At 49.3% G+C, this 21,858-nt stretch overlaps 1 protein-coding gene across 7 annotated transcripts in view; it reads right to left on the minus strand.

Annotated features, from left to right (window-relative positions):
* Nucleotides 1–432: 432 nt before the first annotated feature.
* The window catches only part of LOC111832907 (endonuclease V), a 42,258-nt gene continuing 20,832 nt past the window's right edge, over nt 433–21,858 (minus strand). Inside the window, exons 9-10 of one of the 7 annotated variants that reach the window (XR_002835619.2) lie at nt 17,973–18,083; nt 5,461–7,536 (exon numbers count right to left, since the gene is read on the minus strand). The gene's annotated coding sequence lies outside the window, so the exon portion shown is untranslated. Of the gene's footprint in view, nt 1,561–1,608; nt 1,784–1,898; nt 4,424–5,460; nt 7,537–17,972; nt 21,681–21,858 lie in introns of those variants that run through there. The other 6 variants (XR_002835618.2, XM_072712246.1, XM_023790677.2 and 3 more) reach the window with 6 other exon arrangements.

The raw sequence follows: 21,858 nt of genomic DNA on the forward strand, positions 1-21,858 counted from the left end.
CTGACACGTGACCCACAATGTTATACTAAAATTGCCTACCACTGCGCACTGTACAGCTACACTGCATGGCCAAACAGTGATCAACAGTGTATGTTATGTTACATGGCACAAGGTTTCCAGGCTTACTTGTCTGCTATATTTATCAGCCCTACATCAAATGGGGGGGGGGGTGGCAGTATCCAGCTCAGTATTTCAGGCAGATCATTTACACTAACACTCTCTAAGGACAAAGATTCTGGATATTTCACAGTACCACCAGCCCTGAAGCAAGAATTATATAAACATCAATACTTTGCCCAAACATAGGCCCGTTAGCCATATCCTGAAGCCATTACTTATCCTCAGTAGGACAAATCGTGTTGGATTATGCACTCTTTCTGAATGGCAAAGGACACATACACTAAAAATAGAAGGTTTCTTCCACAGCAAAGGTATCGATGTCATTGATTTTATTTATAATCACTGATGCTATTTTTAAATGTAAAACACACATAATAATGGCAATAATATCTCCTCATGGGAAATGTAGAATTGAAAAGAACCAAAAGAACCATGAAGAAAGAGTGGAGCCTATTCCAGGTAGCCAGGGGGGCGCCCTGGACCGGATGCCAGTCCATCGTCATGCACAAGCTAGGATATTATCAATTGCTATTTTAAAATATAACGCAAAACACACTGCATGATTTTTTAAAGCTTTTTCTTTAACTTGAATAAAATTAGGTCATTAAAATAAAATATTGGATAATTTAATGGCATTAAATGACAGCTAGGGGTAGCTTGTCATACTTCGCTGTGATGTTTTTGTAACCAGATATTTCATCTTAGTTTCACCGCAGGTAATTATCTAAGGGAAACTGATTTGAATGAAACTCTCTCTCTACGTCAGCAGGATTTAGTGAAACAAAACCTTATGAAAATACCTGCTATTACAACACGGAGGAATACGAATACAAATGTTAAGAAGCGGACACAGTGAATTTACTTGCAATGCTTCTTTCACATTTGTCCAGGAATGATTAAGAAAAAAGGGACTTAAAACATTATTCCATCCATCTGGATCTGCAGAGGATAATGATTCCATAAACGCTGCAGAGGCTGACAGTCACATAACTGGATCAGCTACAGATTGCCAGCAGGGGGCGGTACTGTAGCCCCTCTGGCCGGGCGAGAGCCGCACGGATGCCATAAGTCAGTCGCTTTCTCTCAGCTCCATGCTCTGATATGATGCCGTCTCTGAAGCTTCAGAGACTTGTCTCGCCCCCGCGCCCCTCATGGATTTCGGCATTGGCCTGAGCCGCATGCAAAACGGGCCGCTGACCTCTTTGCCTGTCCAAGCCTGAAGCTGGCCCTGGGCTCGGTCGGGCGTGAACCTCGGTGGTGCCGCCGTCCCAGAGGAGGCCGAACCTCTAGGTGGACCGGCTGCATGGCTCCAGCCCTCACGTCCAGCCACTCCTGCCAGGTGCTGGGAGTTTGATAAGGAGGCAGACTGACGGGCTGAACCCCATCCTATGTCTGCCGTCTGCTCTGAATGTTTAATGAGCCCCTTGAAAAATGCATGACCTGAAAACCAAACAGGAAGTCAAAGCGGGGCAGGAAGTAAGCGTGGTGGGAGTGCAGGGCGTCTCGGGGGGGGGGGGGTCGGGGGGGCATCTCGAGGAGGCTTCTGGATGACAGCAAGAGCTGGACTGGGTGCTGCGCTCCCCCCCACTTCCTCTGAAACATCAGATGGACTGTCGTGTGGAAGTGATCAGGTACTGAGAGCTCTGGATCGGTCCATTTCTGCCTTTGGGGGGACGAATGGAGTGTTAAAAGCGATGTCTTTAACAGGAAGTCTTGGTGAAAGAATAGAAAGAGTGATTGAGGCAGCGTGGGGTGTAATATGCAGCACACATCAGGCGTGGGCTAGAAATGCATTTATTCATAAAACCATATAAATAAGATCCACAGTGTGAGCACAGCTGAAGGATTTTGTATGTTTGCATTATTTTTACCTCACTTTAGTCATCTCCATCCATGCCAGACTGACCCCCCCCCCCGCGTATTTCTATGCGGCTGGTTCCCTGGCGACGGCAGACAGATGATGGACAGATGACAGGTGAAGCTGGTCTGGGAGACACGGCTTTGTTTTGCCCTGCTAGCCGTCTGCTGATCACAGCCACAAACTGCCAGATATCGTCTCATTAAGGATGAGTGCCGACTGTTACGTGAAGCGGCTTATCGCCACATCCTGCTTGGCCCCTTCTACTTGTCCTATCAGGCTTGGCCAGGCGACGCTTATTTGTTTAGTGCTAATCAGAGCCAGAATCACTTCGACTGACACATCAGGGACCGAAATGTGCTTTTGTGCACTTGGAAATTGCTCAGTGCTGATAGGTACACAGACATCGCTGACATTACACACGTTAACATAAGGTTCAGGAAAGGAAAAAAAAATCTCTCTCATTTATAGAAGACATTCAAGTCTTGAAAAGTATTGAATTAGTATTTTTACTTATTTTTACTTACAATTTCTTTTTGAAATACAGGAATTAAGTGATGGAGCACTTGACACTTTTACCAGTACCCAGTACCCAGTACTAAGCAAATCAAAGGACTGCTACTAAAAGGCATCCAGAACACCTGAACAATGCAATTAATAAGGACAGGCTTAAGAATACATGGCCAATTTGGTCATCTCCTAGAGTACTGAGTAATCAACCTTAACGATCCAGTATTCATTTGTCTGGCTCTTCCTATAATTTGGTCAAGATCAAAATTATCTTCTCTGTTTTTGCACAACTGAATTTTTTACAGCAAGCCTTGAACTAAATGGTATGTTTATGTTCCTGTCTCGCTACCAGTTTGCAGTTTACTCATTTGCTTGTGAGCTGAATAAAGAAGCAGGTTTTTAAATCAGAAGCTTTAGAATTACTGATTAATAGTCATTTTTGGAACTGACATTTAAATTTTTTAATTAATTATAAAGAGTCATTGTTAATGAGATTTAATATAAGCTTTTCCTGTCTGACCGGATCTATTTTTACCTGATTAAAATTCTGTCTTTAAGCAATAAATTTTCAATGGCTACAGCGTATGAAAAATATAGCCGGCTGCTCCGTTGTATCACATCTGCCTCCCCCTCACTCTCTTTGGACTTCAGCCAGGTGTGAACATGAATAAGAGCGGTCTACCCCCCCCCCCCCCCCCCCACACCTCACCCTCCATGTCTGAAATGGCCTTTAAAATGCCACCGCCCCATTTTTAGGGAACGGCGTAATTGTCAAATGTACAGTAGTAGGGACTGAGGGTGGGGAGGGAGACTGGGAGGAGAGTGGAACACAAAGGGGGGGGGGGGGTGGGTAGGAACAGGAAGGTCCCACCTGAAAGCCCCCACTGCGACCTGTCACGTCATCGAGGCAATGTGCTTGGGCGCCTCCTAGGGGTGGAGCATTTCGTGCCGCCGGCAGGCGATATCCTGACTCCGCCCCTCTGCATCTTTATAAGCGTGTGAGGATGTTTCCTAAGGGAAGCCCAGGCACAAACGGCTCTGGTGGGATGAGCTGAGCGACCGAGGAGCTCAGTGGCATTCCGATCCTGCCCACCAAACGCTCTATGTAGAAACATGCAAGCATGCATCTGCAAAGCTTCCTGTGTGAGAAACACTCATAAAGAAAAATGGCTGGGGGGGGGGCAGCCTGACTAGCAACAGAACAACACAGTGGCTATATTCCACAAATTACTAGGGACAGGTACTGGTCCAATCCCCACCCTCTCAGCAAATGGGCAGTGGGTGGCTGCTCTCTGTCACTATCCCTAACTTTCGATCAGCCTCTCAGCTCTACCCGTGCACAGCAGCCATGTCACGGCATCTTGCTCTCCACAGACCCAGCACCCCACTCCACAATTAGGGGGTGAGGGCGAGGTCCCCCTCCAAGATCCCCCCCCAGGCCCCCGAGCTCATGTGCTCGCACTCTCGCACCCTAATGACCCTAATGGAAGGCATATGGGTCTGCCTACCGCTGGTGTGACGCCGCATACAAATGGCTCGCGGGCCAGAACAGCGGGACCTCTGCAGATTACGGGCCGGGAGCCTTGACTGGAGGCCTTGCTGAAGGTCTGGAGTCTAATAGTAGCAGGTGACACGCTTAGTGTCGCTTTAGCGGTTTTTTAACATGGCGGCCATTAAGACGGTTATTAACTGGCGGCATCAAAGCACAGAAGGCGGCTACTACGCGCGCTGAGTAGGAAAACGGAGCGGTCCATGTTCCTGGGGGCCGGGGGGGGGGCCACGAGGGGTCGGAGAATGGGCCACTTTCGGCATGAGGACCACAGAGCGGACGCCTTCCCTGATGCAAGAGGCGTGAGAAGCCTGGAGCGTGAAGGATCGTACCAAGCAGGCCGAAACCCGGGGCTACCATGAGTAAGCCGGCTATTAGCAAGTCATCTGCAGAAAAACGGAGAAGATGACATGTTTTAGAAAACTGACTACTATTCACATCAACAGCGAACAGTGAGAGAGACTGGACATATACGCAGCTAGTGCCTGTGATTTGAGAAGACGTTCGGGAAGTTTGGGTAGCTTGATCTGATTGGGTCTTGGGTGATAGCAGGCCTCCCCCTGTGGGCCTACCAGAGGCAGGGCGTCCCGGAAACACCCGCAACACTCAGTTTGTGTCACAAGTAACAGGGCACCAGGAAGCCTAGTGGTCAGGAATTTTGATGATGTTCCAGAAAAAGCCAGATTGTGGTAACCAATAACCTCACCTAGAAAACAAAATTAACATTAACTAACAATAATTAAAATAACTATTTAAAATGTATTTATGCCTGGGGCAAAACTGGCTGCATGCAGTGTAGCTTGGTGATTACTGGGCTTCTTCATGTCAGAAAGTGAATTAGTCATGACACGAACCCAACTGACGTCCCAACGGAAACTTTAGCTGCATCCCTGGACCGACATGTGGCTCTCCGGCTCCCTCGGGGAATGACATCCCAGGGCGGCTGCAGATTGGCTGGCTGCTGGGGGTAGCGCAGGAGGGGGAGGGGGACGCTCTGCGGACACAAGTGCTGGTTCGGCAGGACACCTCTTTAGTCACTGAGCTGTGGCGGAAGGCGCAAGGGATCGAATCTTTGGGCTGGTTTGGAGCCACAGCGTCATTTTATATCAACCAAGAAAAGCCACTTGTAACACTCTCTTGCCACCTCTATCCAGCAGGCTTAGAGGTCCCCCCCCCCTCCCCCAGACAAAATGCCGTCAGTTACACCCACACATCCCTAAATCCCAGGAGCTGAGTTGGAGGGAAAGACGGAGTAAAAAAAAAAGGAGATACGGACAATAAATATGGAATGAAGAGTGCGAGACTGAGAGAGAGGGTCTGCGAGATGATTCAATATCGTGATGAACTAAAACAGCGTTTTTCCTGGTCTGATTTTCTTGCCATATTTCCCCATCCCCCTGCCCCCCCCGCCCCCCCCCGTGTGGGTTTCTGTAAGAGATCCATCTGATTAATAAATGCTCAACTGAACTAAAACTACACACCACTGCCTACAGACCCCCACTCACCCGGCCCGCTCAGCTCCACTGGAACAGGGACCGTGTGCCGCATACAACCAGCCTCTATATGGCACCAGAAAACAGACATGTCTGGTTCTGAATGGGCACCACATGGATAAAACTATGAACACAGATTGTACGGTTAAAGAGAACAGCACTGGCATCCCATCGAGGGTATTCCCTAGATTGGCTCCCCGAGCAGGATGAGTGGTTCGATTAGCGTTACTCAGCCTGGTCCTCGGGGACCCCAAGACAGTTCACATTCTGAAAGCTGGGAGGGAGCAAAAATGTAGACTGTCTGGGAAGGAGCAAAAACATGCACCCTCTGACAGTCGCTGAGAACCAGGTTAGCTGAGAAACACTGGGTTAGATGATGGACAAAATGAGGTGGATTAACATCAGTCCTTGTGTCCTCTGTAGATTCACTTTCACTTCATATATTTCTGAAGACCATCATACTCTGGCAAGCAGCTGGTGTGGAAGCCACCTTGTTACACATCCCTATCCTGGGGGGTTGATACACTGACCCTGTAACTCAGCTCCGGATAACGTCTCGTCTTCACCACCATTTGGCTGTAAAAGGGCGTTTTACAGATAATTTTTGCTTTAGGGTAGCAGGAGCTTCTGCTCAGTTTCATCAGAAATGGGCGGTTTTCTCTGCTGGCAAAATTCTTCAGGATAACAGAGAGTGAGGACATCAAAGTCCCAACCAGGTAGCACAATAAAAAGAAAAACATTCAAAGAGCAAAAGCCCACAATGAAAACAGAACTTCCGCTAGAAGTCTGAACAATGCAAAAAGAGAAATATTTCCAGATCTGACGGAGCGCATGCATCAAAGCACACGCATATCAAAGACATCATTAATTCCAATGAGCAGCCAGTGAGCGCGACTCGCAGCGGCTTGCGCGCATCCCGGCACCCGCGCCACGGCGAGGATCCGAACTGCGACACCGCAGTCAAAACATCTATAAATACTGCATGTCTTCCATGAGGGGCTGATTAGGGCGTCCCGAAATGTGCAAAGCAGATATAACGCTGCCTGAATGTTAACGACAGCCAAGCCGGCTTCATCAGCTGAAAACCTGAAGAGAATTCCCTGTGGGGTGGGAGGGGGTGTGACTTTACGCGTGAAGCCCCCCCCCTCCGCCACCCCTTCTGATGGTATATGGAGAGGAGAGCCCCACTGTCCTCATTCTCTAACACAGCAGTAAGCCTGTGGTGCATTGCCAAGAGAGAGGGGGGAGAGGCAGGCTGAGAGCAGAGGAAGAAAGAGGGATCACTCAACTATTTTTGAAAGGATGCACCACTTACATAAGCATGGTGGGGTGGAGAGGCTCCTCCACTCGCCTCCGGCACTCCCCCCCCCCCCCAAAATGTGGCTCATTTGGAGATCCCAGAGAAGGCTGCAATCTGCCATGGCTGACATAATGAGTTAATTAAAGGTAAAAAGCAAAGTACTGGGGGAATGGCGAACAAACAGGTCCTGCTCTGCCGGGTTCAGGGTTTGCCATCCAATCGTGAGGCCTGGCGCAGGTCACATGGGGCACTGGCTGACCTCAGGAGGGTCAATGGTGACCCCGCCTACTTGAGGAGGAAGGATCCCGCTCTGTGTGCGCCGAGCTCGTGATGGTTACAAAATAGCAGAGCGGCAGGGCTAGATCAGGACAGGCTGTAAACACACTCTCTGACAACCCACAGAGCCGCTCAGCATTGCCACAACATCGTCACGACAGGTCAATTTCAGTGAGCTATAACCACAACACGGTAAAGAAAAAAAATAAATAAATAAATTTAAAAAAACGTGACCGCTGCATATTGCAAAACTAAAAATATACAACGGAAAATCTTTTCAGTCCAAGAGTCTCAGCACTGAGTGCACGCCCACGTGAGCACAGACACGCAGGCACGGCGGGGGTGGGGGGGGCGGTCCTCTGCGCGGCTTGGGGCTCTCCCAGATACCATGTGCTGCAGCTCCACGTGCCCCTGGACTCCACGGACCCCGCTGTGAGAGAGGGAGATCAGTCAGTCAGACACACCAAGCTGCAAGGGACACTCAGGTACCAGAAAGCTGGGGGTCCTATAAAAGCACAGAGGGGAGACGCAGACCTCAGCCCAGGTCAGACTTACAGACGTGCTCGACGTGGTGCCATATCTGAACTGCTCCCCATCCTAAAGTCCATCACCTTCTAAAACATCCCAGACAAGCACTGCATCCCCCCCCCCAAAAAAAAAAACAGCACAATGCCATCATTGCACATCGTATTGCTAGATGAATCAATAGTGTAAACTTTTCTCTACCATGTACAATAGATTACATAAAAGCTGTGTAATCCTGTGTATACAAAAGAGAGTCCAATCATTAAGAGGAAGCAGCGCACTGTGAGCTGGTAATGCGGCGTTTATGGAGAGTCACACGAGACCCGGCTCGCATTCCGCGCTCCGCTCGAGGTCCATTTATCTGTTTAGCCGGGTCATTTATTTAAAGTTAACAAAGGAAGGATGGACTGCGCCTCGACTGGTGGGAGACAGCAACCAGAAAGGAAGCGGATATGGGCAATGAGACCACAGTCACAGACCCCGGCTCAGATAATGGCGGTGAATGAGTGCTTTATGCATCGAGAAAAAGGCCGTTTTACTGTTTCGGCTTAATTACGTCACAGGGGAGCCGGTAACATGACTATCGTTAGCAGTGCAGGCATGAACGTGTCCACCAATTCATATGAAGCCCCAATGCTTAATTATACTAGAGGATCTCATTCAACACGACCACCCGGGACTCAAAGTTAACGTTAGCATTAATGCTAAGGTGTGGTGAGAGCCAGCAGGAAGAGCTGTTCCTACCTGCCCACAGACCACCGCTCAACACTGAGAGGTCATCTCCCCAAAAAGCTGAAGGAACGTAATTAATTTTCGTGGGTGGCATTCAGAAAGGTGGCTGCGGAACATGGCTAATTTTGGGTGTGCGACACTGCGGGGCGAATGTAATGTAGCGAGGCGGCCCCTGGAGGGGGGGGGGGGGTGTGTGGGGGGGGGGGGGTGCGGATGGTCTATAACGAGAGTGTCGGACCAGCAGAGCAGGGGGATCGTTAGGACCTGTCAGGGCTTCAAACAAATAAGCAGCGGCTTTGAGTGACTTTAAGAAGCGGATTATGGGATTAAAGTGTCCTGTTGCTTCTCCTTCAGGCCAGGCAGCGGCCTGGTGGCCGACGGGCCAGCAGACACGCGGGCAGGACGGTGCGCACGTTTCTCACACACACACACACACACACACACACATAGGCACCGTCTGGCAGAAACGGGAAAGCGATTGATGCAGTGTGTGACTCACGGTGCCAAAGGCCATCCCTGGCTCTGTATAATGAGGTCTGTCATTGGGACGGAGTCAGACTTTAAGGACAGGCTTGGAATGTGACAGCTCCCATGACCGGACACCCCCTGCCCCCCCCCCTCACCAGGGCAGAGCCCCGTTTGGTCACCCCACAGATGTACTGGAGATGGTAAACACTACTAGGAGTGCTGAAGACAGATCTCACACAGGGGAAAGCCCTGTCGCCTCTCCTACCGCTCTGTGTGACGCCCCCACTGGCATCCTCATGCCAACCAGGGGCAGCACAGAGACGCCAGTGGCGGACAGTGATTGGCCGTTGTTGTGGCCCATGTTCACTGAAGCAGCGAGGAGCTTACAGCTGTGCTTGGCCATGGCCGACGTGTCATAACGACACATGTGCACACGCCGTTTCCCTCGAGAGTTGGGGGGTGGGGGCTCATTCCCCTTATCGGGGTTTATCTCAGAGGCCATTTCTGGCGGAGAATCAATGTATCTGCCACATGAAATGGAAGCAAGATGCCGCCATCATCTGCCTGAAGGGCCTCGCTGGAGGCTCAGATCTGCTGGGCCAGTGCCAGGGCCTCGCTGGAGGCTCAGATCTGCTGGGCCAGTGCCAGGGCCTCACTGGAGGCTCAGATCTGCTGGGCCTGTGCCAGGGCCTCACTAGAGGCTCAGATCTGCTGGGCCAGTGCCAGGGCCTCACTGGAGGCTCAGATCTGCTGGGCCAGTGCCAGGGCCTCGCTGGAGGCTCAGATCTGCTGGGCCAGTGCCAGGGCCTCACTGGAGGCTCAGATCTGCTGGGCCAGTGCCAGGGAAGAAAACAGCAGAAAGCAGAGAGTGACAGAACAGGTGGCACGCGAGGGAGGGGAGGGAGGGGGGCCCCTGATGGAAAAAACGGTGGGAAACCCCCTACCAGCGCTTTCCGAGCCCCGCCTCCAGACCCTCACTCCCGCAGAGGGGGGGGGGGGTATTCACTGCAGCATGACGCCCTCGGCAAAAAGCTCTCTCACTGCTCTGTCCCTCCCTCCCTCCCCCCCTCCCCAGCCGCCCATCCTCTCGCCTGCTTGTCATTCGCTCCACGTCGGCTTCTGACTCGCTGCTTGTGGAAGCCCGGGCTTCGCAGAGCGTGCCGGTGTCCCGCTTCCAAGCAGAAGGCTTTTTCTCCAAAGCGGCTTTCTGAGACTCGCTACGTCGAGAAACAATCTGCTTATACAGCCGGGCGTTTCCCCGTACACCGCTCAAGGTGCCCCGGCTTTTAACATTTCACCTCCTGATGAAAAGTCCCAGCCAGTGCGACAGAAACACCTCGAGCTGCAAAGCCATCAGACCAGGAGATTAAGGAAGATTTCCGGCTTCCTCCTTTAGGCTGGTTTATTCTTCCTGTTGAGTAACACTCTAAGTGGTTCCTTCCTAAGCCTTGCCTTGGGGGCGGAGTTAAACAGGTCCAGCAGAAGTCAGAGCAACCCCAGGTAGAACAGACAGCTAGGGGCATGAAAACAGGAGTGCGGAGGAGCTGAGGTACCCTCTTAGCCGAGGTGGGCGGGGCAGTGGCGCTCTCATTTCCCATTGCTGGGGGGACAAGGAGAACTAAAAAACGAAAACTGCTACCTGTTTTCCTGAATGAGGTCTCGGCTGGTGCCCACGGAGGGTTGGCGCTGGCCGCCTGTGGGCAGGTGCACAGGCATCGGCTGGGGGGGGGGGCAGCATCCTCTCTGTTGGAGCGGGGGTGGCTGGGAGGCTAGCTAGAGCCACTCTCCATGTCAGCATTCACATGTGCAGAACGCTGGCAGCACCGCGGGGCCGGGTGGGCGTTCAGGACAGGCCGGGGTCTCTGGCCCCCATGCGTTTTTGCTGCCCCTCTCTCCCTTTGCCCCATCAGGAGTGCAGCTGCTCCTGCCCCATCTACTCTCACTACCTTCCTGTGTGATGATCTCCTGTCCAGTACAAAATCAGATAAAACCCACATCTCTGCTGCTCTGGCTACTACATTTCATTGTTATGCAGCATATCCTTCACTCCTCTAGGCAAACAAAATATTACCAGGAACTTGCAACCCACAGAGGCGCAGTGTTTGTGTCCAAGCGAAGGACCTGCTGCCACAGATCATCTGATAACAGACTTATAGCCCTAATATATTCAGGCAGGGGAAACAAAACAAAACAAAACACAGCTGAAACAAGAGGAAGCCGAATCACACCAAAACAAAACAAAACAAAGCTTTTAATGAGGTTGCAACTCGTAGACGGCAAACCAACCACTGGTTTATGACTGGACCACATAACAATTCTCCAAGATGAGTGATTGATCAAGTCAGTAGACTAGTTAACATTTTGTGAAGATCAAATGTGGCCAAAGACATGTTCGATCTTCATGAGAGGGATGTACACACACGGCATAATTAATTCCTGGCTGAGAAATAATCGGTGGTTAGTCATTGCAAACTGAAGTGGAAAGATATCTTCCTGAAACGTACTGGTGACTCAAGGTAGCTAGGAGAGCAAGTCTAACTCCAGCACTCCACACTGAACCAGAAAACAGCATATAAATGCAGGGCTGGCAAAATACGGCCACTCATCCACCTTCCCATCTCTTATCTAGTGATTATCCAGCCCAAGATCACGTAGAGCCTGGAGCTCATCCCAGGCAGCATAGGACACAAGGAAGGAGGACACCCTGTTTGCAATGCTAGGGGTAAAATACATAATTAGGGGGAAAATTCTACTGGGGACAGTTCTAAACGTTGAAATCTAAACTTTTTTTTTAATGTATTGACTCATCCATCATTTATAGTCACCAAACAGACCTCCCAAGCTATTTTTCAGGTTAGGGTTTAAGGGCGATTCAGCATTAGTATACGGTCCTGCATAGGACAGCTCTGTATTGATGTAGCGCATTCCAGTAGGATGCTGAGTGGACGAGCCTTACTTCACAGAGCCGTGGGACAAGCAGTAACTCCGTGTCCCCCCACCCCATGCTCCTACTGGCCTGTCATTCCAGTGACTTCATAACAGTATCCCGGCTGTTCCCCGTCGCACTCAATCTTCTCCTTTCGTTCTAAAGCTCTTTATGTTAAATTATAATAATCTTCTGTTTCTGAAATGGAAACATACAGAGAATCACGGATTGACTTGCTATGCTTAATTCTCAGGCCAGGCGGATGTTCTCTAAATCTAGGGACAGAGTAAAGGTTTACAGATGGCTGTGGCACGTTGTATAACCACAGTCGTTAGACTAATCATGCCCTTGACCATGAGATGGAAACACGCTTTGTATTTCCTCTCAAAACACAATGCCACACCACCTGGAACAAATGCGTCGCGTGTGTCAACTTCCCATTAGGCAAGGTGCGACAATCGGACAGCAGGGGCATCGATTTTGCTCTCCAAAATTGAGAAATTTCATGCAGAGCATCGACCTGGTCATGTCCCACTGTGACGTACGAAGACAGCAAGACGGCTCCGGAGGCGAGTCTACCGGCTGGTGGCGTGACCGTGGATCGATGGACCGGCAGAGCCCCCACCACTTTGTGCAGATGCACTACTGCAGTAGCAGGAAATCCGGTGTCTGCCGGCTTGACTCAGAAGTAACTTCAGGCCCCAGATTCTGATGGCAGACTGGTGAGAGCTTCTTAATCACGAGGATATTGGCTGACGACCTCCGAGGTGCCACTCTGAGCTGCCGTACCTTCACGGCCTTTCCCAATGACCAATGTCCATCGTGCGCCTACCGCTTCACACACAGGGGTCTGAGGCTGCTCTCAACACCGATTTTCATAAGCGGGAAGGTAGGTGGGCGTATGCTGATAAGTGCCAGAGGAATCATTACAGAAACCGATAAACAAAAAAGGAGGTCAAACTTAATAGTACACTTGTAGGAAGCATCACCCTTGACCGGCAATGCTAATCCCTCATTAGCGAGAGAACAGCCACATCACGCAGATCCGGTGCCTCCACTTATCCTGATCCTTCTGTTTATAAAATCCCGTTCGTTATGACCCACCCCCCTCATCTGCAGTCCACGGCGCCCGTGTCCGTGTGACACCCTGCGGCTATGCCTTTCCTCCATCTTGCTGATGCCCTCGTCCAGCACAGCAGATGTCTTTTTTTACACCCCTGCTACAAGGGGCTATTAAAAGGTAGCGGCGACCCGACTGAGTGAGCAGCCCTGTTACGCACACCATGCCTTCCTTCTACCGCTTGGATCTCTGCACGCAATCCACAGCTCATCTCAAGGGGCCACCGGCCGGACCTTCTCTCATGCCTTTGCATTAGATTTTCTTCCAACCGATCGCTGTTTTCCCTGCTTATATAAGAGTCTGTGTTTTTTACACCCCCGGTAAGTCCAGACCCTGCTGAAGACTGACAGTCCCGATGGCTGAGAACCGTTTTTGTTTGATTTTCTTCTTCCCTGCCGAAACAATACTCTTCTACCTGCAATGACTTTGTTCCGGTCTCCCCATCTTTGGCTGTGCTTCCCTTTGTCCTGTAATAACCTGGAAACGCATCCCCTCCACCTCCCCATATCATCTAATTCTGTCTGCGGTCGTCATCCTGCAAACGGCACCTTAGTTTGGCTTCTCTCCAAATTATGCTGTGCTGACATGTCCAGTCATGTCATTGCATCCTGTAATCTGCGGTCTCACACACTATATCACACTTTACCCATCGTGTTCATCTCCATGGATATATAGACGAAAGTCAAGCTAATATCTTATATAAATATAAAGACACACTCCAGTGAAGCATGATGTCACCGTGAGAAAACTTGCTGACTCCCTCACCGACTTCAGAAGACGGAGCGGTTACTCAGCGATAGCTGTAAACTACGGATTTTAAGTCAAAAGGTTCCTCTGTATATTTCCCAAGCCGTCTGGCCTTCTGCTGCGTTCTTGGACCAACTACGGCTTTTTATGCTGTAGTGCCCTGCTGCTTTATGCTCAGTGCTGACTGTCTGTGATATACAGTGAAATCTTGCCTTGCCATGCTACCTCGGCACATGTGAAACACGTGGTGTTTAGCACCTTCTTTGTTAGGGCCTTGTTCTCGGTGAAAAACAAACAGCAGACAGCGGCCAAGAACGTTCCACAGCAAAAACCAATTTCAGAAGCTAGGACATCAAGGGACTGACTTTATTTAGTTAGGCTAACAATGTCATCGAATTATTATTAAGCTGCAAACAAACGGCAGGAGCTGTAGCAGTCTCTCTGTGCATTTAGAGAACCACATGGGTACTTCATAAGTACATTACACTTACGCTTAATAGGGGCACGTGGCTACATTTACCCATTTCCGGGCATCTCTGCAATTTGAACTGTTGCCAGGGTAAAACTGCCATGTTGTGCGATGTTCTCGCCAAAGCACCAGTCTAAGAATGGGAGCAGACAAGGAGTCGCTGCTTGGTGTAACTGAAAAGTAACTTACAACCTGGGACATTTTTAAAGCAAGATCTATTATGGCAGAGGTTCAGAAAGTACAGATCCAGATCAAGATTTTGTTTCAACCAATCAGTTGAGTATGACTGTGACTCTTTACACTCCGCCGGTTGGTTGAAACAAAACACTGGTCTGGATTTCTACTTTCTGAGTCTCATCTTTCTCCCTCTGTATGACGTGGGAATGCAGGTAATCGCAGAGAAGACCCAGTGACAACAAGGCAACAAGTACTGCACAGCTAACCAGCTGCAAATCAGAAATGACAGAAAAAGTCCAGGACACATGGCAACGGGTATAAATGGATGACTTGCATGTGTTTTCGTTATATTCATTACCTAGAATTTATTATTTTCGGCTCATTTTAAGGACGAAGTTAACTGATCTGAGAGCCGTATGTCCAGCTGTCCTTGTCAGGATGCGTGATTTGATCATCCACCTATCAACCTCAACCTCTGTAGGACAAGAATTCTCCTGTCGCACTAAAAATAAATTCCCTCAGAGATGCGCTTACCATCCCGTTATCCTTTAACTTCAGCGTTCCACTCTGTCTGGCTTAGAGTATATTAAATATAAAGAGTAATTGGATTCTGAATGAAGATCCCGCTTAATACTTTCTGAAAGGGTGAATCTGGAATCTGGCATCCTATTGCTCTCAGGCTCTGGCTGAAAGCATTAGCGCCACCGGAGCCCCCGCAGACCCAACATAGGAGGCATTTCTGGGAATCGTGGTTAAGCCACCATTGAACACGGCCCCCCACATAGACAAGCCCGTCACTGTGTTACCAATGGCCCACGGTGGGCTAAACACTCCCTCAAATCTTCTCAAGCATGTGGTTTTTAATCTCTGTAATGTTTCATTCCTACGTGGGATTTCTGTTCCCCCAAACCCTCCCCCTCAAATGTAACACCCCCACTGAGCACTTCAGGGAGTGGCCGATTGCATAACAGTGGGCATATCCCAGTGGAGTCACAGGAGTGGTGTGGGTCCTGTGGGGCGATTTTGATTATTGCTTGTCTCGGGGGTGGGGGGGCACTAGCCATTTATATGGTAAATGAGGAGTGCACTTAATTAAGAATCCCAGCACAGGGTTCTGAGAATGGATGGGAACCTGAGAAACTCCTGTATGTTGATATCAATATATGCACGCCTAGAACTTCTGACGATCTGGGTGCATGACCTCTCCTGTTCCAACAATCCCCACACACCACAAAGCCGGGGAGGGGGGGGGGGGGGAGTATGCCACCATACGCATCACACAATCAAAAATAGCAACACCCTGATGTCACGGAAATACACGTACACATGTCCTCCAATGACAACGGCTGTGCTGTTCCGATTAAGCTATTGATCTTCGGGGGAGGTGCAGGCAGGTCATCCAGCCCGCTGAGGTCTCTCTGTTCTGTGCCGTCGATAAGTGGCAACGAGTGGCATCGTGTTGAGTTTATGCAACCCCCCCCCCCCCCCCCCCACACACACACACACACACACACACACACACACACACACACACACACACACGCACAAATAACATTATGTGCTGGAGTCAGCAGATTCCACCCTGCAAATGAGTCTGCAACTGCTTTGCGATGCAGGTCAGGGTATTACCATCACAGAGGCTGTGTAAAATATTTCACTCTGGGGAAAAAAAGATTCCCATAAACATTTGCAATATTTTTACATTTTCTCTGCAGGCAGACCGTAGTAAACATATCTTTGTATGTGCTGGTGAAGAGCTGCTGTACTTCAGCATTAATAATCTCTCATTGGGGGCACCAATCACAGTCTGGGGGATTGCTTGAAGAGGCACAACGCCCCCTGTTGAACTTTGGTGACGAGTGACACCTCCGAGGCTCACATCCAGGCAGGTGGATGGACATGTACTGAGCCTCTTCTCCCACTCAGGGAGTCATGGTACACGACTCTTAAGGATTATTATTAGGTGGCGTCAAGTTGATCCTTGGAGACCTCATGGAGACAGCGCTCCTCCAGAAGGTCTTCTGTCTGTTTCTCCATGCTTCCCAATCCTCCATATTGCTAGTCATCCTCTACCTCTTCTACCTTCTACTTTTCTAAACATTGGGCCTTTTTTTTCCCCAAGGCACTAGGCCTCCACATCCATCCATCCATCCATCCATCTATCCATCCATCCATCCATCATCTAACCCCTCTTAGCCAGAGTCACATGGGAACTTGAAGCCTATCCCAGGACTTAATATATGCACGTTAGGGAACATTTAGATGGCAAAAAGCATGTCTTCATACTGCATGGGGAAACGTGTCACACATGTGACAGGAGAACACGCAACTCTGTATACCCAGAAGGGAGGTGGGATGTGACCCTCCCAGCTCTCGAAGTGCGAGGCAAGAGTGTTGGCCACCCTGCCGCTCTGCATTATATTAAAATATATAAATCTAGTCATTTATGCTTCATGTGAAAGTTATGGCTTGATTATTGTTTCTTGCAACCCATCAGTCTCCAGCAGCAAAGTTCACAGGCATCAATGTTCTTCTTGTCCTGCTTCACCAATGTCCAGATTTCACGCCCTACAATTTCACCAAAAGTGAGGTTTTTTTTTCTTTCCTTCTTCTGAATACCCAGCATGTAGTTCCCCATTGTCTGTAGCGTAATCAACTGAGAGAACGGAAGTATTTGGACAGCGGAGTGGAAAGGCGGCCAGCTCAGGACCTCTCCATCAGATTACAGATCCCAACCATGTTATGTCACATCCTGCGTGTAAATATGTATGATGATGCTCCAATCCAATCGCTAGCTTACTGGCGTCAAAAAGAAAAAAACACTACTGGAGGCTTAATCTGCTCACTTCAATTTTCGTGTTTTTTTCAGCTGGTTTTGTTTGTTTTATAACAGCATATGGCCTTGGATGTATTATGTAACAAGTTTTTTTTTATAATATATTTTCTTTGATATCATTCCTCAACATTTGCTTCCATTAATCAGGAGAGCCCCTCCTTTTATGATGACAGATGAGTTGCTCTTCATGCATAAATTAATCCCGTCCCAAAGTGCTGCCTGACTCGCCAAGTCGTAATAGACCTTTAGGTGAATCACTGAAGCTGAAGCTAACAGCCCAGAAGACTGTGAGGTACGTTTCCTATGCAGGGCCAGATACACAGACCAAAGGCAGCTGGTCGTGTCACATGACCGGAATTTCCTTCGACTCCGTCTAACACATCGACGAAATTCCTGACAGAGGCCAGAGAAAGACTACCTTCCTTTGATAAGATCCAAAATAACGAGGGCTGTGATGTAAGGTTGGACAAAAGTGTGTGTGTGTGTGTGTGTGTGTGAGAGAGAGAGAGTGAGAGAGAGAGAGGAGCCACACGAGGCCCAAATCATGAATAACAGCAACTTAATGAACAGAATATTCATCAGAGGCATTTTTCAGGACCAAGGCCATTGCATGGAGACCCCCTCAGAGACAGCAAGGCTGTCAGAACCATTCTCATGCATTAAATCTAACGGAAAAAGAGCCTGGAAGGAGAGAGATACAGTGAGCAAACAGACTGCTGAGTGCTGCGTGCAACGTCACTGACTATCAGAGACAGCTAAAGCACCCCCCCCCCCCGGCAATGGAGCCTCCAAAACCCTGCATATGCATCCCCCCCACTCTGACAACCCCTCCCCCCCTCAGCATTACAGCCAATCAAATCAACTACCCCAGGAGGACACATCTCCACGAAGGCAGTCATGCCCAGGCAGGGGGTAAGATGCCTCTCAGGAGGCTGCAGAAGAGGAGAGGCAGGGGGCAGGACAGGCAGCCTCAGGATCTGCGAGCAGAACATGATTAGAACATGGATGGAATGGAGACTCTACGTCAGGGTCACCCACAGTGCCAGGGAGGTGCGGGGCTTTAATACTGCAGATATGACCCTGACCTAACAACTCAATTGTTGTGCTGACTGGAGAAAAATCCCACTTATTTATAGTGCAGGACAAGCCTTTCAGACACATAACGGCATAGGCATATTAATTAAAGGACAGAGGATGCTAACTGTACCATCATATTAATGGGCGTAATCCCAGGCCAAGCCTAGGCAGGCCTGACCACAGGTTCCCCAGAGAGTATAAACTCTACTGCTCCACTTTCCACCGATCCAATGCTGCAAGCCTGCTGCTATTTTAACTCTCAGCAAACGGAGAAGGTTTGAGAACAAACCAGCAGTCAGTGCGCAGTGGTATCCAGGCCTGGAGATGGCACCCGGTGAGTGGCGGGATGGGTCACATGACCGTCCCCCACATGCACACGCGGCAACAGCCCCACGGGAGGCGCCATGCATCACAGTGCCTCCGCTGCATGCGTTTCTTCCCCCCCGTTCCTAAAGCCAGACATGAGGACGGCAGTCGAACGAGAGACAGGCCTACGGGAAAGAGCTCCGGTGGAGTGCGTACGTTCTCCCGATGTGTCAGTGCAGCACGGGGGCGGATGACTCCCGGAACCCTGCTCACGGGAAATAAGCAGCCGTTACTGTCCCGTACCGCTGGCCGTCCTCCTCTCACAGAGCAGAAGGCGTAGGCTCATCACGTCCACCTGCTTGGAAGACGTTCACGCTTCACATGGATAAACACGAGAAGCAACCAAACTAACAGAGAAAGCCCACTAGCGCAGACTGTACCCAGGCAAGACTGAACATTACGTAAGAGAATCCAAGTCACCAATTAACACACCGCTTTGATGCTTAAAGATTTTAAGCCCAATTCCATACCCAATTCCTCATGCGAAAAAGCAATGCCAGAACTGTAACAGCGCAGACACGGTGACTACCGTGTGATACCTTGGGATGTATTATTAGGTTTGCAGAAGTGACAAGGCCTATGTCAGCCCAAAAGATCCACTTCTGATTCACCTGTCCGCAGAATGTGGATACTGATCACGTCGGCTACCTTACCATATATCCACTCAGCTCATGAGGGCTGAGAGAGGTGTGCTGTATATCCATAGATATTGTTCTTCGGTTCTTTGTAGCTTCCAGAGAGTGTACACTTCATACTTGTACGGATGTTGGCAGTATGGCCACTTCTACAAAAACTCACTATTTTTTTTTTCATTTGAACATTGCGGTTTGCTGGTGCCCTGGAGTCTTCAGAGACTTTCTAGACATAGCGATCAACAGTTTCCTTCAGGAATTTCTTTTGATTGTGGCATGATGCAATTCTAGGACTTGCAAACTGACAACTTCACTCTGATGCTAAGAGCCAAACTTGGTCTTAGATTTATTTTGGGCAGGGCTGGCTCGAATCATGCCTGCCTGTTTTTCAAACTATTTAAAGTGCTGTCCCTAATTATGCCTTTATTTGGGAAAATACTTTCACAGCACTGCATTTGTGTATATATACAAGACACATACCAGTGACCAAGAGCAGATCTCTGTTATTGAATGTTCGAAACGGCACTAATAAGAGGAAGTTACCTAACAGCAAGCAAAAGCAGGTCAGAAAACAAAGACTAGCAGGTCCTCAGCCCTGTTAATTTAAATCTTGAGACAGCCTTGGACATTTCCTGAGCGCAGAGCACTGATGCAATGCCACTTGGGGAGGCTGGAGAGGCTGATGACCCAGACTGGCAGGAGGGGATCTGCAAAGTGCGAACGGAAAACAGAGATCAAGGAAGCAGAGAGAACCGCGGCGGAGGCAGCTCCAACAGAGACCTCAACAACAAGTTAGCCGATTACCAGCGGATGATGTTGGGGGCTGACAAGAACAGCGAAGGGGAGGAGAAACTGCTTGTCAAACAGCACTGACCCTAAAGCGGGCTAATCAAGCAGCGAGGAATTCAGAAGGGCGTTCGTGAAAAACAAAGCACAAACTCCCAAGACGGAGTTTCACTCAACTGTCCTTCCGAAGTCGTAATGTTTTAATTGAAGTGAACGAGACTATAGATTTCTACGAAAGTGATTAAAAAAAGGCATCGCTGAGTTTTCAATTCCAAGCCTATGTCAGTGTTTGTAGTAGAGGCAACAAGACCAGCGCAAAACGTAAGTCTTGCCGGCAGCAATGATATAGTGCAGCAACTAATCCAAGGTAGTAAAACATGTCGAAATGTCACCGCAGCGGCCTCACTACAGTAAGTGATATTAAACGGGGTACCGGAATGCGGTGTCTGTCCCCAAGGATGGAAACGTATCAGTCAGGCTTCTGAGATGCGCCGAGGGGGCGATATGATGTTTCCTGCTGTCAGGCAGAGGGAGGCCCTGCTAGCATGTCGAACGGGGTCACTGCCGGGCTAAAGAGCAGCCGCTAACAGTGGCCTGGGTGTGATGACACTGAGCCTCACTCGCTGAATGCACAGGGAATACAGTGTCCTCTTCAGGGATCCCCGTCTCCATTCCTCCACAAAGCAGGGATAAATAAAACGCGGCACACCGCACCGTGTTCCCGGAGGCCTCCTTCCCCCGCGTGATACTTTTTATTCCGCCTTCACCTTCACGCCCCGAAGATGTGTGCGTCATCAGTGCATATGTCAAGCTTCAAAGACCTCTATGGCAATACATTAGGTATCATTACACTTCAACACAAAGCAATCGTGGGGTATCATTTTATGAAACATGTAATATGTGACCCATTTATAAAGGTGGATATCAAGCATCCACAGCGCAGAACATTTTGGCCACAGACTCCCTCAGGCCCTGCAACATGTCTTCTGCTCTAATGCTGCACATCTTCTTTCGGTTACAAATTTAGCTCCTTGTACATTATGGCTTAATGTCTTTTCATTAAGCACTGCAGTCTGAGATGACAACAACAAAGACAATGTAAGTGCATCCTTGGTGACCCCCCCCCCACCAAAAAATATAGACACCCCATTCCTCCAATCATTTAATCAAATGCTTGCTTCTCATTGGCGGTCTGGTCCTTTTTCCCTTCTTTCTGACCTTGTGATCTTTTACATCCCTCTTTGTCCGCCCTCTTACTTTTTTACTCTGAATCATCACTCTCCCTCCGATGCTCCCCATTCACCTTCCTCCTGTCTTGGCAATTGCTCCTGCTATCACTGAGGTGTTCAGCACACCGCTGTCTTGCAGACTTCAAGCCAAGTGAAAAATGAAGCCAGCGCTCTTTATTTTTCAAGCCTCCACAGACGGACCGTTCTTTACGGAACTACAAGGAGGCCATAGGAAAGTGTGAAAAATGCAAAAAAATAAAATAAATACCCGAAGAACACCTAGTACATGAGAAAATGCATAAGGAGGGCTTGTGCTCACTAACGCCTGCTGCTCCTCTCTGGTCCAATGGGCCGACACCTTGCGTTGCAGCCTAGTTGGTGGAGCCCCCCAACTTCAGCTTCCATGCATGCTGTGGGACAAACTGCTTCCAGATATCACCACACTGGCTTCAGGCTGGGGGGCAGGGGGGGCTTTTCACCCAGACTTTTCTCAAACATCAATGTTTTATGTGGAGATAGAAGAACAGGAATTTAGGCAGAGGTAGATAGTTTAGATGCAGAATGTAAAAGTCCAGACCAAGATTATGTTTCATCCAACAAGTTGAGTATAAAGATTCAGGGTCACATAGTACTCAACTGTTTGGCTGGAACAAAATCTGGAC

The sequence above is a fragment of the Paramormyrops kingsleyae genome, chromosome 5, assembly GCF_048594095.1.
Source record: "Paramormyrops kingsleyae isolate MSU_618 chromosome 5, PKINGS_0.4, whole genome shotgun sequence".
Classification (NCBI taxonomy): domain Eukaryota; kingdom Metazoa; phylum Chordata; class Actinopteri; order Osteoglossiformes; family Mormyridae; genus Paramormyrops; species Paramormyrops kingsleyae.